Genomic DNA, 17,987 nt, shown 5'->3' on the forward strand with positions numbered 1-17,987 from the left:
TGTCAGTTTTTGTTTCATGCATTTTGGGTGTTCTATTGAAAGGGTGCTATATTTTGTAAAAATATAAAAACATTTGTATAATTGTTACTTCTGTGATGGATTCTTCCTTCTATCATTATAAAATTTTCTCTTTATTGCTAGGAAAAAAAACTTTTTGTCTTCAAAAAGTTTTGCAGGATATTAGTATCTAGCTCTCTTTGGTTACTGTTTGCAGGGAAAATCCTTTTTCATCCTTTTACTTTCAACTCATTTGTGTCTTTAAACAAGTACTAATCTTATTGAGGGTTCCTTTTATGTGTGGAGTCACATTTCTCTTGCTGCTTTCAAGATCCTCTTTATCTTTAATAGTTTATCATGTGTCTAGGTTTGAATCTCTCTAAGTTTGTTTTGAGTTCATTGAGTTTCTTGAATGTGTAGGTTAATTTGAATCAAATTTGGGAAGTTTTGTCCATTATTTTCTCAATAATTCTGTCTCTTTCCCCCTCTCCTGTCTTTCTGGAATTCTCATTATGCATTTATTGGTATGCTTGACGGTATACCACTGGACTCAGGCTCTGATAATTTTTCTTCATTCCTTTTTCTTTTTATTCCTTAGACTGGATAATCTCAATTGACCTGTTTTCTAGTTCATTGATTCATTTTCTGCATCTGAAGGTCATCTAGTAAATTTTTTATTATGTTTATTTGCCTCCAGAATTTCTATTTTGTTCTTTTATGCATTTATACCTCTTTATTGAAACTCTTTATTTCATGAGATAGTTTTCTTGTACTTTAATTATTTATACATTTTTTCTTTAGTTTTTAAATATATTAAATATTGGGTTGTTGGAAAAGTCATGATGCATTTTTGCAATGAAAAACATAGAAAAAATACGTCATGACTTTTCTGACAACCCAATATATTTATATTCATTTAATTTAGAATATATTTAGAGTATATTAAGTTTTAAATGTATTTACAGTGGCTGATTTAAAGTTTTTGTCTATCAAGTCTACATTTGGGCTTCCTCAGGGACAGTTCCTATTAACTGCTTTTTAAAAAAATTTTTTTTATGTATAGGACACATTTTCCTGTTTCTTTGTGTGTCATGTAATTTTGTTGTTGAAAGCTGGACATTAAAAATGACAGAACTCCAGGGTTTTTTCATTGTTGCTACTTGTTGTTATTGTTGTTGTTGATTTTTGTTTATTTAGTGAGTTTCTTGGATGAATTTCCAAAATTTATGTTCTTTGTAATATGTGGACACCACAGTCTCTGCTAAGTTAACTTTGTGTTCCCTAATGATTCCACAGAGGTTTCCTTAAACAGATGGAGCCAATAAGTCTCTCATCCTTTGCTGAAAGACCCTGTGTGTGCTGGTGCATGCTTTAATGTTCCTGAGAACTCCTCATGGTAGGACTTCTCAGCTGAGACAGGTCCTCCTCTCAGCTGAGGAGGTCACCAGGTGAAAGTGGATGCGGGAGTAGGGTACCAAATTAGTCTGAAACTCCATGAGATCCAAATGGAGGGAACCATTTAAATGCAGGGAGACAGTGATGGAGGTTAAAATCTGGCCAATGAGTCATTTCTGGTTGGTATAGCTAGGGTGCTCAATTGTCCAGATTGTAATGGCAGATATCATAAATGTCCTCATTAACTCCCATGAAGGCACCATCAAGTTATCCAGGGTGTTGTTGTTTGTGAAGTTGGAGTCATAGGATTCTGAAACTGCTATGGACGCTTGGGGGGCCAGGTAGATAGAAAATTTCAGCTTGTATTTCTTGCCATAATCAATAGAAAGCTGTTCTGTCAGAAGGGACGTATGGACCATTCCTCAAAGCAATGGGAGATTATGAAACACGGAAGCCAGGAGCACCGGTCAACTCTGCCTTAGCTTTCATTTCCTGCTTGTGCAGAGCCTCACTCTCAGGCAGTGGTCAGAGATCACAGCCTTTTCAGGTCCTTCCTGGGCATGTGCACTGGCCCACACATGCACACAGCCTTCTATGTGCCCACAAAGAAGATGAAACTTTTTCAAGCTTGGACACCTCCTTTCTCAGATATTTGTTTTAAGGGTTTGTTGTTGTTGTTGTTGTTTGCTAGTGTCTTACTTGATCCAACTGGTTTTGCTGCCTCAAGCAGCTGTAATGTGAAACAATTACTATTGATATTTTCCTAAATGTCTTGAGAACTGGATTTTGCTCACTAAGTGAACCCTGAGTCAGGTCAAATAAAGACAAGCTCTGTGAATGGGGCTTTTTCAAGTTTTCATACAAGTCAAATAATAGCAATTCACTGTGGATGGGATTTTGAGGGGAGAGTCTTCAGTCCATTCTGCCTGCTCCACTTGCTGCTAAAATGCTGTTTTCACACCTACTATGATCTCAACGTTGCTGCATTTTGAGGTTCTGTAGAGCTGGGGAGAGAGGAATAGAAACAGTGCAATTTAAAACTCTACAAAATGTATTCTTACTGAGATTGAGGCATTTCTCTTGAGTGAGCACTCCTGGGATTGTTATAAGCCTTTGGATAATTTCCATAGATGTGAAAAAGTCAATTTGACAAATTATTTTGCCAGTTTTCTCATTGCTTTTATAGAGATGATTTTTGGAGGTCCTTACTCCATTATTCTGGAAGTATTTTTTTTAACATAGACTTGTGAACATCTACTGTATACCAAGTGCTGTGCTATACACTGGGGGTACAGTGGTAAAAATAAAGTCCCCATATTTACCTTCCAATTGAATAAAATTACTCTGTGCTCTGAAAACTGATATTGAACTCCTTTATTCCTCTTGATCCTGCAGGAGAATAAGACACTATCTGAAAAAACAAAACAAAACAAAACAAAAAAACACTAATGCAGCACCAGTTGGGTTGCCTCTTACTTTTCCTAGATTTATTCCCTTTCAAAGATCCATGGATTTTTCTCGCCATGGGTGAATGAAGCTGTGCAGTATTCATTTTATGTCTCTTTAATATCAGGAGTATATATGCTTTGTTTATTACCTATCCCTGATGTCTAGTGATATCTAAGAAAAGTAGTTCATTGAATGAATGCAAAAACTATGTACGTGCAACAGAAAAAGGAGGGGAAGAGAAGAGCTGTGGAACCAATAATCTGATTCCCAGTGAAGCAATGCAAAGATGTTGAGATAGCAATATGCTTAATTATGGTTTATCTGAAGTCTTGAAGTGCATGCTATCCTGTTAGCCAAGGCCAGCCCCTTTTCCTTGAGATCCTTTGAGTGGTGGTAACAGGTGCAGCACAACTGAAGTACTGTCTGTTCCTGGTCATCGTTTGGTTGAGAAGTTCCTTTTAGGCTACACATTAATTAGAAATTCCTCTCTGCCATGAATGAAAAACCACTGAACAACACCAAGAAGAATTCTGTTTTCTTTTATGTCACACAGATTAGAAATGGATTCTCTCATGTCATTTTCCGAAATATGTCAAATTTGTCATCTAACTCTTGTCTCACTTTATTTAGTTCAATGTAAAGTCTCACATCCCTTTTTGTTTACATGTGCATTTCTGTGGAATGAAAAGTACACTTTTAAAATGCCAGATTTAATAACATTCCATGCCTGTTATGCACATAATTATCAGTTTTGTAGCTTTTCCTCAATTGGTTGGGACTGAGTGAGCAAACCACTCAGACTAATGTCTTATTATACTGTCATTACCAAGTTATTTTCCTCCAGCTCTGAGAGATCATAAACATATCAATTTTCTTTCCTTCTTCGTACTTTGTCTTTTAAAGGTAGCATATCTTTATAAGTGCTATCCCGAGACAGCCATTTGCCTCCTGAGACTCTTATATCTATCATTCATAAAGGCCCTGCTAAGTGATGACTATACTCATAATATTCAAAGAGGAGGCATATATTTAGGACATGCATTTCCACAGAAGATGAATCCAAGTGTATTCTTGACTTAAATGCCATTTTCCTTTGATTTTCTTTGAATAATCAACTAAGATTAAGATGATTTTACCAGCTAAAATTAGTCATACTTAAATGAGGCATAACTCCAAAAATGTTGAAATATCTGATTTTTACTCTGCAATGTGTAATGCATGATTGATCTTGTATGCTAGGTCAAAGAGAAGGGCAGGAAAAGATGTAGAAGACAATTATAGAGGTGGCAACTTGAAGATTGGAAAGAACCACAATTGGGAATTGGGAAATTCTAGTACTGGGTTATGCAATTAAATTTCTATGGTTTATAAATCATACCTGGTCATTTAATTGCTTTTAGTTTTAACAACTTATTTGTAAAATGTCAGTATTTGACTCAGGGATCACTAAAGGCCATTTTGTTCTATTATCTACAAGTCTATTTTATTTTTATTTGAAGTCTTGGTTTACAGATTTTACATTTATATATAAATGATATAAAAATCCATTTGAATTTATACTTTTATTAGTATTCTGGAGATCAGAACACAAAGGGTTTATAATCATTTGCAAATGATAGTTATCTACATGAGTATTAATAAAATTCAAGATGATAATGATGAGCAAAAATCATGAGGTTAAACAAAAACAGAGCAACCAAGGTGTAGAAGCATGATTTCATGTGTGTAAAACTGAAAAGTGTATGAAAACATGAGAAACACCATTATATTTAGATATGTGCTAATCTGTGGTATGAAAAGAAAATGAATGGTGAGTGAAAAAATCATGATAGTGTTTACCTTTGTGGGAAAGAGGAGTGAGGAAGAAGGGTAGCTTCAGAAAGGAACGCATGGGCTTCCAAAGTATTATGATGTTCTAATTCTTAAACCAGGTTGAGAATACAACCTCCTGGTGTTAATTTATTATTGTTGATATTAACATCTTACATCTCCATTATATCTATTATTTTGTATTTTAGAAATATTTCATAATAAAAATCTAGAAGTGGAACATCTGGTTGGGAAAGGGAATTGCTACAACTATTTTTAGAGCAATTGGTAAATTTAGCAAATTTGAAGATATATATATATATATATATATGTGTGTGTGTGTATATATATATATATATATATATATATATATATATAGTTTCTTACTATATATATAGTAAGAGACAGCAATTAGATTTAAATGTGTATACATTAGAGCAGTGGCTTTCATCTAGTGCCAGTTTTTGTCCCCCAGGAGACCATTTGGCAATGTGTGGAGACATTTTTTCTTATCATAAAATGGAGCTACTATTGGCTTCTAGTGATAGAGACTCGGGGTGCTACTGTACATCCTACAATACACAAGACAGTTCCCTCACCCCCAACTCTAACAATGAAGAATTATTTAGCCCAAAATATCCACAATGCCAAGGTTGAGAAACCCTGCCCTGGAGAATTTCACATTCATGTAACAAGTAAGAATGTTCATTATAATATTGTTTGTAATAATGAATACATTAAAATAATCTAAAGGGTGCCTATTAGCAATTATAGAATAGCTAAATCATGTTCATTAAAAGTCTGTTAGAGAACATGGGTAAGAATATGGATTCCATAGTCCACCGACTTGGATTTTAATCCTGGGTTTGCATTTACTAGCTGTGTGACCCTGGGCAATTTACTTAACCTTTTCTCAGCATCAGTTTTCTCATCTTTGTAATGGAGATGATAACAGTGCCTACTCTGTAGGATTGTTTGAGGTACAATATAATTTAGTATTTGAAGTAGTGGAAACAATGCCTGGCTCAAAGTCAGTACTGTTTTTTAAAAAATAAAATAAAATAGAGGAGATTAATCTAGAAGAGTAGTGTCAATAACGTTTTGGACCCTGGAAAGAAGATTAAAAATGGCAACCAAAGTAACAAAAGTAAGATAGCTAAAGATAATTTATATTTCAGAATACACAATAGGCTTTAAATTGGGGGCATCAAATACCAATGAAAGCAAGATTATAGAGTGTCTTGAAGACAGAGGACCTGGCAGAAAGTCCATATAAGAAGATGCACCGATTTTCTCCACAACTACCTGTAGTCAGGTAACTTATCTTTTTTAACCCAATAGAAGAAAGGAAGACTGCTCTCCAGAGAGACTGAACCAGAGGGACTCTGACTCCTGGGCAGTAGGCACATTGGGGGTCAGGGTACGATACTGAATGAATATAGGAATTAACTCTACCTACAAAACAGAGAGGAGCACAATTGCCTTCTTTCACTCTGTTTCCAATACTATAGCAGGCAGTTTTTTATTTCAGCAAATGACGCCACATCCACCCAGTTGTACAAGACAAAAACTTTCATTTCTCTTTTTCAAAAACTTACACCTTTTTCATTCATCCTTCATTAAATTCTGTGCACATTACATCTTGCATGTTTTTTAAGTCTGTCCACATCTCCCCAATTTGCCATCACCATTAACGTTGAAGCTGCAATCCTTTCTTCTGGATTAATATAATAGCTTTTAAATTAATCTTTCCACTCTGGCTCTGCTTCAGTTTCCATCTTTTCTCCATGCTGGAGACGGGATGGTGTTAACATGAAGAGGTGCTCATGCCATGTCCTCATGAAAACATTTTAATCATTTTTCCAGTGCCTTTAGGATGAAAAGCAAAGTCTCTACTGTGGCATAATAGGCCCTCACTGATTTGCTTTCTGCCTGTATTTTCAGCCTTATCTCTCACTATTCTCCTTCTAGTCCAGTAATCTTTAGCCATCGTCATTTTCTTTCACTGCCTCAAATGCACTATGCTTTTTTCCCATTTGGGCCTTCCTCCCATAGTGCTCTAGTGCTCTTGTTTTAATTTTTTTTTTTTTTTTTTTTTTAGCTGAGCCATCCTGCCACCTGTTGGCAGCTCAGCTCAGGCCAGAAATCAAACCGGTGACCCTGTTGCTCAGAGCTCAAATCTTGAGCAAACCCTTAACCAACTGAGCCACTCTGCTGGCCCTCTTGTTTTAATTTTTAACCCACCATATAGCTGCCAAGCATCTTGAGACTTTTTTTGTTATTAGCATTTATTTGCTTATCTAAATGATAAAGTCCAAGGAGCTCACTTTTTTATCCACAAAACCTAGACATAGTGTTTGGCCCACAGAAGGGTAAGTGTTCAATACATAAAAATAATCAGTTAAATCAGACCATTCCAAGGCATTTCCTTTATGCAAACTGCTTCTATTTCATACATGCACCATTTCTTTAAAATTAAAATTTATTGGGGTGACAATGGTTAGTAAAGTTTCATGGGTTTCAAGTATACAATTCTGTAATATATCATCTATATATCACATTTTGTGTTCCCCACCCAGAGTCAGTTCTTCTATCACCATATATTTGATCCCTATTACCCTCATCTACCACCCCCCTTCCCCCTTACCCTCTGGTAACCACTAAACTGTTGTCTGTGTTTATGAGTTTTTGTTTCTTTGTCTTGTTCCTTTCAGGGTGGTATATATACACAATGGAATACTATTCTGCCATAAGAAAAGATGAAATAGTGCCATTTGCGACAACATGGATGGATCTTGAGATTATTATGCCAAGCAAAATAAGTCACATAGAAAAACTCGAGAACCATATGATTTCACTGATATGTGGGATGCATGCACTAAATTTTAATATGAGAGTTTAACAACTCTAAAATGGTCATATTCTACCCAAAACAGGGAATACTAAATTAAATATAGAACAGCTGTTTTACTAACAATGAAGGCCAGAAAGTCATACAGCATATTAGGCTTTGTGTTTGTAATATGTATTTCCACTTTAGTAATTGCTGTGTATTTTCCCTCAACTAAAACTGAGCCCACCAATATGAACACCATTACCTCAATTGACGTCTTTTAACATATCATGAGTGGGATTTTAACTGATCCATGTGTCTGGCTTCTAGTGTCATAATAAACCAACATGAATTTTCTATAAAAGGCTTCATTACTTATAAAAAAAATGAATGTTTTATAGAATGAGACTTAAGAGAGCTTACCTCACTGGTGTTTTAGGAGAAACCCAGAGAAGAGGATAGAATTGTATGATATGGCAGCAGTTAAAACACATTTTTGTTGTTATTAAGACATATGCATAGGAAAATTTGCAAGAAAAAACTGCTTTTCATTAAAATCTCCTCCATCTTCCCCACTCACCCTATTACCGTTTCAGGGATACATCTTGTATACCCAGGCCAGTTTAAGTTAAACACATCAATCATCCATCCTAAAGCTCAAGAATGACCTAATGCTGTGATAAATGACTCCTGTGACTTAGTCTCATAGGGTTTGCTTCTTTTAAGATTTGTTACCCATGTGCATTTGTTTCCTAGACTGAGGCAGGCAGTCTGATGCAAAGTTGGAACAGACAGTCACCTGTGTTTTGCTCAGAATATCTCTAGCGTGGCCTGCTAGATTGCTTGGCAGTCTCACAGTCGGGATTATTTCTTGGAACTAAGACACTATCAACAGAAGGTCTCTGTTCTGATTTAAATGCATTTTCTTGGAGGGGTGCTAAGATAAACAGCCAATCATAACAAATAAATAAACCTGAATACTAAGGTGCCTTTCAGCGAGCAAACTCCTGAAGAACTAAAGCCAAGGCAGGTGCATTTTGATGGCGGGGTTGATGGAACCATCTGAAGCATGAGGTCATGGATTCTGATCTGTTAACATCCTAAAACAAAAGGGGAAATTAGAGGTCACTGAGAACCTAAGGGTGGGTGTGCGCAGAAAATAGAAGGTTGGTTTTAAGTAGAGATGAGGGAGGGTCCCAGGCAAAAATGTTCTTCTTAAGGCTGGTCTTATTTTAATGTGCTGAATTTCTGCAAAAATATTAACCATCTTTTTTTTCCAATCAAGATGCAGGTAATATGTATATGTTTTAAAGTGAGATGACCTGAGACTAGATAAAAACAAAATGTCGCTTTTTGAAATAATTTACTTGCAAAAAGGATTTAAAGGAATTTTTAGAAATAGACATGGCAATTATATTCTTGTACAATTTGACTGGTTCAGCTTGCATACATAGCTAAAAAAAGGATGAAGTGAACTCATTTAGATGAATGGCTTGGAATTCATACCCCAATTTCAATGGAAGCATGGAGTATCTGAACATGTCTTTTTTTTTTTTTAATCTATTTGTTTTGGGTGGGGGAATTAACATATAATTTTTTTCTTTACACTGTCAATCATGCTTTGTCTGGAATAAAAAACAAAACTGTACTAAAATGCTACCTAGGAAAATGGTGGGCTGCTTTAATGCTGCTAAAAAGAGAGAAAGCCCGGGAATGGAGCTTGGGATGTGCCTGTAGGTATTGAATACAGTGATTTTGTAAACATTTGGAATCTTTCCCAGTTTAGTTAATGAGGTAGCCATTTGCTTGACTGAATAGTCTTTGAAAAACCTTCTGTTTAGTGAAAGATATTTCTTTTTGCTGCCAGATAATTCTTATCACCAAGTGTGTTTGGAGACAACAGATCCAGTTTGGATGGCTCGAAGGAGAGAGTTTCTTTAATCATCTAAATTGGCTTTCTTTTCTTTTCTCATCAATCTATATAAAAGATGGGCACAAAAGAGGACCAGAGACCAGTTTTCACAAGTATCCATTTTTTATGCTACTGTAAACATTTTCCAAGCAGCTTTTTAGCAACATGTTGAGTTTTATCAATCATTCTCTTAACCAAGCTTGTCAACTGCCAAGCCTCGAAGCCAGTATCTTCCACCTGGCCTGATTTTAATATCTTTTCACGTGCAGACTTCAGTCCTGCCTGACTGCAGTAATTTCTCAAACTGCTGTTAAATCAATTTGACCTCTGCTTTAACCTTGCCATCTGCCTCCTTTGCACTGTATAGTGACTTTCCAAATGTCCTATAAATTTGTACCAGGATTCTACTGTAAATCTATTTATCCAAGTGTCCATGGTTCTTCCAATCTCCTTGTTATTTGCTTTCAATTATCTTAGTCAAATTTCTAGCTTTTCTCCTAGACCACTGCTTCTTAAGCTTGCCAAACCCTCTGCCTTCTATCATTTAAACAGCTAATTTCCCAGCCTCAAGGATGTTTTCTCCAACCAATTAAAAGTATAATAATCATTTCCTAAGACAATTTCAAAAGTTTCAAATGATCAATTGTTACACCTGGGTGCACATAAGAAAACATTCTAATTATATTTGCATGCATCAGGTTCAGATTTCTGTTTATGAATTCACTTAACCAAGCATTATAATTTTATTTTTCCATAGCTTAATTTAATCACTGTTTTGCCTTTTCATATTGTCATTTCCATCCATTTCCATGGTCTTCCACCCTGGAATCTGCCACCCTAACAAGGAAGAGTAGAGGAATATCTTCTGATTGATTTTAAATGCAAAAGTTAGAGTACAGAGAGAAAAGGTGAATTATATTAAATTGAGAAAATTTAATGTAAAGTGGTGTAGCCACTGTGGAAAACATTTTAGCAGTTCCTGAAAATGTTAAATATAGAGTTACCTTATGATCTAGCAATTGCATTCCTAGGTATACCCTCAAGAAAAAGAAAAAACATATCCACATAAAAACTTGTACACAAATGTTCATAACAGCATTACTCATAGTAACCAAAAAGTGACAACATCCCAAACATCCATCAACAGATGAATGGATAAACAAAATGTGGCAGTGATACAATAAAATATTATTCAGCTATAAAATGAATGAAGAATTGATACATATAAAGTGTGGATGAACCTTGAAAACATTATGCTAGGTGAAAGAAGCCAGATAGAAAAGGCTCCTTATTGTATGATTTCATTTCTACAAAATGTCCAGAATAAGTGAATTCATAGACACGGTAAGTAGATTAATGGTTACCTAGGACTGGGGAGTGACTGCTGGTGGGTTGGGAAACTTCAATAATTAGATTGTGATGATGTTTGCACAAAACTTTGTGAATATATTAAAAACCATTGTATTGTACATATGTAAATTACATCTGTAATTTTCTCTTTTTTTGGAATGTCTTTATTGGTTTTGGTATCAGGGTAATGCTGGCTTCATGAAATGAGTTTGGAAGTGTTCCTTCCTCTTTTTTGAAATTTTTTGAAATAGTTTAAGAAGGATAGGTATTAATTCTTCTTAGAGTGTTTGGTAGAATTCACCTGTGAAGCCATCTGGTTCTGAACTTTTATTTGTTGGGAGTTTTTAAATTACTGCTTCAATTTCATTGCTAGTATTTTGTGTGCTTAGATTTTCAATTTCTTTCTGGTTCAGTCTTGGAAAGTTATATACTTATAGGAATTTATCCATTTCTTTTAGATTGTCAAATTTTTTGGCATATAATTGTTCATAGTATTCTTTAATAATTCTTTGTATTTCTGTGGTGTCAGTTTAATACTTTCTCTTTCATTTATGATTTTATTTATTTAGGCTCTTTCTCTTTTTCTTGATGATTTTGACTCAAGTTTTTCTATTTTATCTTTTCACACAACTACCTCTTAGTTTTATTGATCTTTTCCATTTTTAAAATTTCTGTTTTATTTCTGCTCTGATCTTATCTATTTCTTTGCACTTCTGTTTATTTTGGAGTTTGTTGTTTGTTGTTTTTTTCAAGGCTTTTTGTTTGTTCTTTTCTAGTTCTTTAGTGTATAGTGTTCGATTGTTTATTTGGAATTTTTCTTGTTTCTTGAGATAGACCTCTATAAGCCTCCCTCTTAGAAATGCATTCGCTGTATCCCATAAATTTTGAAAAGTTGTATTTTCATTTTCATTTGTTTTAAGATAGTTTTGATATCTTGTTTGATTTCCTCTTTGATCCATTGGTTGTTTGGAAGGCAGCTATGCTCACCACTATACCACCAATGCGGTTGTTTGGTATCATGTTGTTTAGTCACAACTTATTTGTGGGTTGTTTTTTTTTCCAATTTTCTTTCTGCAGATGATTTCTGGAAAGGATGCTTGATATGATTTTAATCTTTTTGAATTTATTGAGGCTTGTTTCGTGGCCTAATATGTGATTTATCCTGGAGAATGTTCCATGTGTACTTGAAAAAATGTGTATTCTGCAGTTTTTGGGTGAAATGTTCTATAAATGTCTATGGTGGATAAATTATATCAGTAAAACTTAAAAAAATGGGAGAAGGAGAGGTTGACGATACAGAAAGTTAAGAAATGATTCTTAAGAAAGTAAGTGGGATGGAATCAAAGCACACACAGAGGTGCTCTCTGACTTTTTTTTTTTTTTGAAGTGAAATCCACATAACATAAAATTAATCATTTCATGGTGAACACTTCAGGGGCATTTAGTACTTTTACTGCATTGTGCAACTCCCATCTCTATCTAGTTTCAAAACATTTTCATCACCCCAAAAGGAAACCGTGAACATATTATGCTGTTATTCCCAATTCCTCTTTCCCCACAGACCCTGAAAACCATTAATCTGCTTTCTGTCTCTGTGAATTTATTTATTCTGAAAAAAAAATATATATATATATTCATTTTCATACAGTATGTGACCTTTTGTGTCTGCTTTTTGTTTATGCATTCATCCATTGATGGACATTTGGGTTGTTTCCAACTTTTTTCTATTGTGAATATTGCTCCTGTGAACATTCATATATATGCATTTGAGTACCTGTTTCAAATTCTATTGGGTAAATGCCTAGGGGAAGAATTGTGGGGTCACATATTCTATGTTTAAGCTTTTTGAGTAATTGCAAAACTTCCCAAAGTGGCTAAATCATTTTACATTCCCAGCAACAATGTTTGAGATTGAATTTCTCCACATCTTTACCAATATGTGTTATTTTTCAGTTAAGTTGTATCCATCCTAGTGGGTGTAAGGTAGTAGTTCATTGTTGTTTTGATTTTCATTTCTCTAATTACTAATGATGTTAAGCATCTTTTCATGTTTTTTGGCCATTTATATATCTTCTTTGGAGAAATGTTTATTTGAGTCTATTTTGTTATTTTTAATTATTTTTGTTGTTGTTGAGTTTTAAGAGTTCTTTATATGTTCTGGATACTGGATCCTTATTTGATGTATGATTTACAAATATTTTCTCTGCTGTGTGTGTTTTTATAGAGAAGGCGTGCTTAAGCCATTTTAGTGAGAACAAATATGATGGATGGGTTAGAAAAAATTTTTAATTGAAAACTACATGATTCTTTGAATTGTTTGCCAGAGATAGATGTAGATTGAATAACTCTGACTACATACACTTATTCAGAACCTCATGTGTCCTGTGGGATTAGGGATTTGTTTTATAATAATTAAAAGATACTAAGTGTCCCATATTAAGATGGAAACTGTGGTTCATTGGTCCTTCATACAAACTAATGGAATTATTTACAAAACCATGTTCCAATTCAGTTGACCATTTTCTGTTTTTTCTTTCTTTCTTTTTTTTTTTTTTTTAAAGATTTTTATTGTGGAATTGGGGGAGGAAACAGCATTGGGGAATTGGGGAAGGGGAACAGACAAGTTGCTGTCCTTTTTGTTGTTCAGTCTAGTTGTGGAGGATGTCGCTTCACTGGCCCATGTTGGTATTATCATTGCGCTCTTCCCAGGTGAGGCAGTCATTTGCCGGCCATTGGACGGCCGTTCACGACAGCTCATGAAAGCTCACGCCAGCTGCTGGCCAGCCTCACTGCAGCCTACACAGTCGCCGGTGACTCTCGGCAGTCCAGCTCCAGGTCGAGCTGTTGTTCACCATCTTAGCTGTAGAGGGCGCAGCGTCACTGGCCCTAATGTGGGATCCTAACTGGGGCCCTGCTGCTCAGAGCTAGCGTCCCAAGCCAACTCTTAACCAACATGCCACTCGGCCAGCTCCAGTTGGCCATTTTCATTAGAGGTAATTGAGAACTTTTGGATCACCTTACACTTACCAAGTATCATTAGACTATGGCTTTGACATGCATTAAGAAAAGTGAATCCTTTCCCAAGGCAAGTTAGCTCTTCTCCACTGTCCCTGGACCCTCATTAGTTTTCTAAGTATGAATTCCTAACGTCATTATACTATGATAATTCTGAGATATTGTATGAAGAAAAGATTAAAAAATAATCAGGTTGCAGACATTGTACAAAGTGCCACTTTTTCCATTTTTAAAAAGGCAGGGAATCAATAATTTATTACTGCGTGTCTCTGTTTCTCCTTGAGGAATTTATGAGAGCAAGATAACTTTTTTGTTTTAGAAAAAGAAGTTTAGATCAATGAAGGTCAAAAGTTCAACAGGATAAGGAGTTCATTGAATCCCTGAAGCACCACACTGACATTCCAAGACAGAGCTAGTAAAGGTCTCCCTTTCTTGATGTCACTTTCAAAAGAATGTATTATCAAAATGTCACCTATTTGGAATATGCATCTCTACTGTGTATCCATCTATAAGTCTCACAGGACTCTGTGGAGATTTACAACTGGATTTCCATATATTCCAGTGGCTGTTTACCTCAGAGGAGGTCAGCCAGATACATGACAAACTGTCACTGACTGACTGTAATAACATAGACCAGCTGTTCAAATTCTTTTTCTTTCAGTGCTATTTGCCATAATGCGCGCACACACATACACTAAACACACATACAATAAATCTAAGTTGATTTTCCCAGTTAAGCTGATCTTAATCAAGTAGGTGGTCTAAGAAGCTTAGGATTTATTTACTTACTACTACTTGCTTTGTGTCAAATGAATATTGCTGTATTTTTTTCTCTCTCTTCAATATGAAGATTATAAAAATCTCAAAACCCTAGAGTTTCAATGAATTCTAGCAAACATCCAGTTTGATAATTCTGTCTTCTAGCTTATTCTTGAATACTCAGTAGAGAAACTTCCTATGTCCTGGGAGAAATAAATTTTTAGCCTCTCCAAATGCATTTACACACACACACACACACACACACACACACACACACGCACGCATGTACATACGTATGTGCATATGTGCTTTAAGAAATTTGCTCAATAAAAGGAATTCAATTCTAAGCAGACTAGTTTCAGAATTCACTCTCTTAACTATGATACACTCAATATTTCTCAATGTATTTAATTCAGCCATTTGCCTGAAATATATATATATATATATGAAATATATATTTATTTATTTATTTATTTATTTATTTATTTATTTTTATTTTTTTTTGAGAACCACATTGACAGGGCCCGGGCATGTTCAGGCATGCACGAGTGAAAGCCCAGAACATGAGACCCAGGTATGTCCATCTATGTGCAGGCTGGGGTATAGGACACGACCCTGGAGCCTACTGAGCAGGCACCTTGGCTCCGTTTACATCAGCCCTTATGCAATAATGATTTGCACTTGCGGGAAGGAGCATGCACAGTCCCATGCTTTCTTCCCCCAAACCACTAGATAAGGTTGCTATTGCTGATTAAAGATGCTGGTTCCTCCTCATTTTCGCTCCATGTGCCTTTTTTACGCTGGGCATCTCACCACTGAAACCTTCCCTGCAACCTCCCGGTGATGACACACATAATTGCTAATCTCCTCAAAAAAGGGGGGGGGGAAAGCCCCACCCTTATAGAAATCAATGAGCTAGAAACTCTTTCTTAAAAACAAAATTTTTCTTTATGCGAGACTTAGGTAGATGTTGTCCCTTCACAAATGAAATGACCTTCCATAGATGTTCTACTGATGATGGATTGTGGGGGAATGACTTACGTACTAATTCTTAAAAATGCTCTTTATTGAAAGAGCATCCCAGAGAAATAAATCTTCCACATGAAGTATTGCCTTAGATACCAAAAGCTATTTTTTAAATTGTGCAAGAGGACTTTGGTTATTATTATACAGTTTATTTAAAGAGAGGTATATTCTTTTTTTTTCTATTATATGGCTTAACTTTTTTATTAGTTTCAGGTGTACAAAACAATGTAATAGTTATACATTTCACCCCTCAGAAAGTGATAACCCCCCTCCCCCAGAGAGGCATACTCTTTTTATAATCTCTCACTAACCTCTGTAAACCCCAAGAAAAAATATGTCTGTCAAAATGGACTTCTCATGTTGAACTGGGTTCACATTCATAACCAGAGCCTAGTGGCTGATGCTAACAGAGGCCTCTCATGCACCCTGAATTTGGGGAAAAGCCACAGATGGAGCTTTCAATCTCCTGCACCATGCCCCTGCCTGTTTACCTAATCTGAGTCAACCACTGCATGGTAGTTCCTGGTTTCACTTTTCAACTGATGGACTGAGACCTGCCCCAGACAATCAGAACTGCAAAAATGGTATCATTTGAATCCATACAACCAGTCAGAACTCTATGATTTGAAAACGTCATTTTCATGAAACTAACCAAAATGAAAACTATGGACAGGAACTTTGTCTATGAAAACCGGCCTCCCCTTTGTTTCAGCGGAGCACTATTTATGTTGCTTCTGAATCTGTGTCTCCTGGGCTGTAGCTCCTTTTTCTTCAAATGAGTGCTTTTATTCCTTATTACAGTTTACAATTAATTTTGGCCAGCACCTCTCATTTATTTTAGTACTCTGAATTTTCTAGCTCTGAAATAGGAGACAAAAAGTCAAGGATTGTAGTAATGGAAGAAGATTACTTTTCTCTGCTCAATGTTATTTCCTTAACTGTTTGGATTGCTCTCACTTGTTATCTCTTCTGAGACCTTATGTCACCACGTATTTTTCCCTACCTCTTTTTCTTTATCTCCCTTCCTCCTTCATAGCTTCCCCCATCATACAAATATGTTTATTTCTATTGCATCTTAAAAGAAATATCTTCTTTAACCCAGTAATTTTTTTTAGTTCTTGCCTGGCATCATTTCTTCTTTTAACATCCATTTAGCAAGAGTGTGGTCTAAATGTGCTATTTCCTTTTCCTCTCCACCTTTTCTTTTCTCATCTCACTACAAACAGGCTTATGCCATTACTACTTCACTAAGAGTCTATATTGCTTATTAATGGCTTTCTTAATGCCAAATACCGTTGGTTCTCTTCAGTCCTGTCTTTTATTCAACTTACCCTGATCATACACACTTTCAAAATCTTTCTTAGTTTCTTTGAAAATTCACTTCTCTACTTCTACATTTCAGACCCGATTCTTAGTTTTCCTTAAAGGTGCCTTTCTCTCCCTGTTCCATAGATGTTAGTGTTCTACAGAATTTTGTCCTGCATTCTCCTAATTCTATAAACTCTCAGTCATTGAACCATCTAGAATAATAAAATGATCTCTTAGCCAAAGACTCTTACGCCTATGAATTCCATAGCTTTTAAAAATACTTTATCTGTATGTTTGCTGTCTTAGGTTGCTGGAACTTTTCCAGTTTTTCTTTTATCCTAGCTAAAATCTTTTTAACTATAGTCTGTTCCTTCATTCTGTTTGACTTCAGGAAGCCCATTCAACCCTAGGTATTCTACATAGCCTCAGAAGAAACTTCAATTGATACTCATTATTTATTGTTTTGAACTTCTGCTTTGTTACCTTTTGCCACCAAATCACCATTTCTGTGTATTTCCCAGCTGTGTTCAGGCCCCTTTTTAATTGATACTTACCCTGCTTTTCACTAACACTGCTCTACTGGCTGTTCCTATCCTCAGGCCTGGGTAGCTACCATGTTTCTGAGACCCACTCATCCTTTTAAATTCTTGCTTCATTGACTGTTCAAAAAAGCTAAAAGTTTTCTAGTATCAGAAACTTTGTTTAGGGCAAAAGTCTTCTCTCCAACATATGAGAAAGTCTTTTGGTTTAGTATTCAAAGCATTTTATGGCTGTTTCTCAATCTCTATCTCCCAGACTAGGCCTTAAACCTGAGACTTACCTTTGCACAAATAAAATACCCAATTAAAGTACTCCTATTCAAAAGAAAACTCTCCACCAGTGTTATATTCTGGCTGTATACATATCTTAAAATGTGGGGAAAAAAAGTATAGATTTTAACTAGTGCCATCTCTTTCTTCACTTCACTCAGGGATGACATTCAGGTTGTATGTACCTTAAGGACATATTAGTTGCAAAAATTTTTAAATACTTCCATACCAATAGTCACTGCCTAAGCTGTACCACAGCCCTTCCCCACAATATGCTGCTCACATCTTCTGACAACTGAGCAGTTAAAGACCTGACACCTGACAC

Source organism: Hipposideros armiger, unplaced genomic scaffold, assembly GCF_001890085.2.
Source record: "Hipposideros armiger isolate ML-2016 unplaced genomic scaffold, ASM189008v1 scaffold_536, whole genome shotgun sequence".
NCBI classification, from domain to species: Eukaryota; Metazoa; Chordata; class Mammalia; order Chiroptera; family Hipposideridae; genus Hipposideros; species Hipposideros armiger.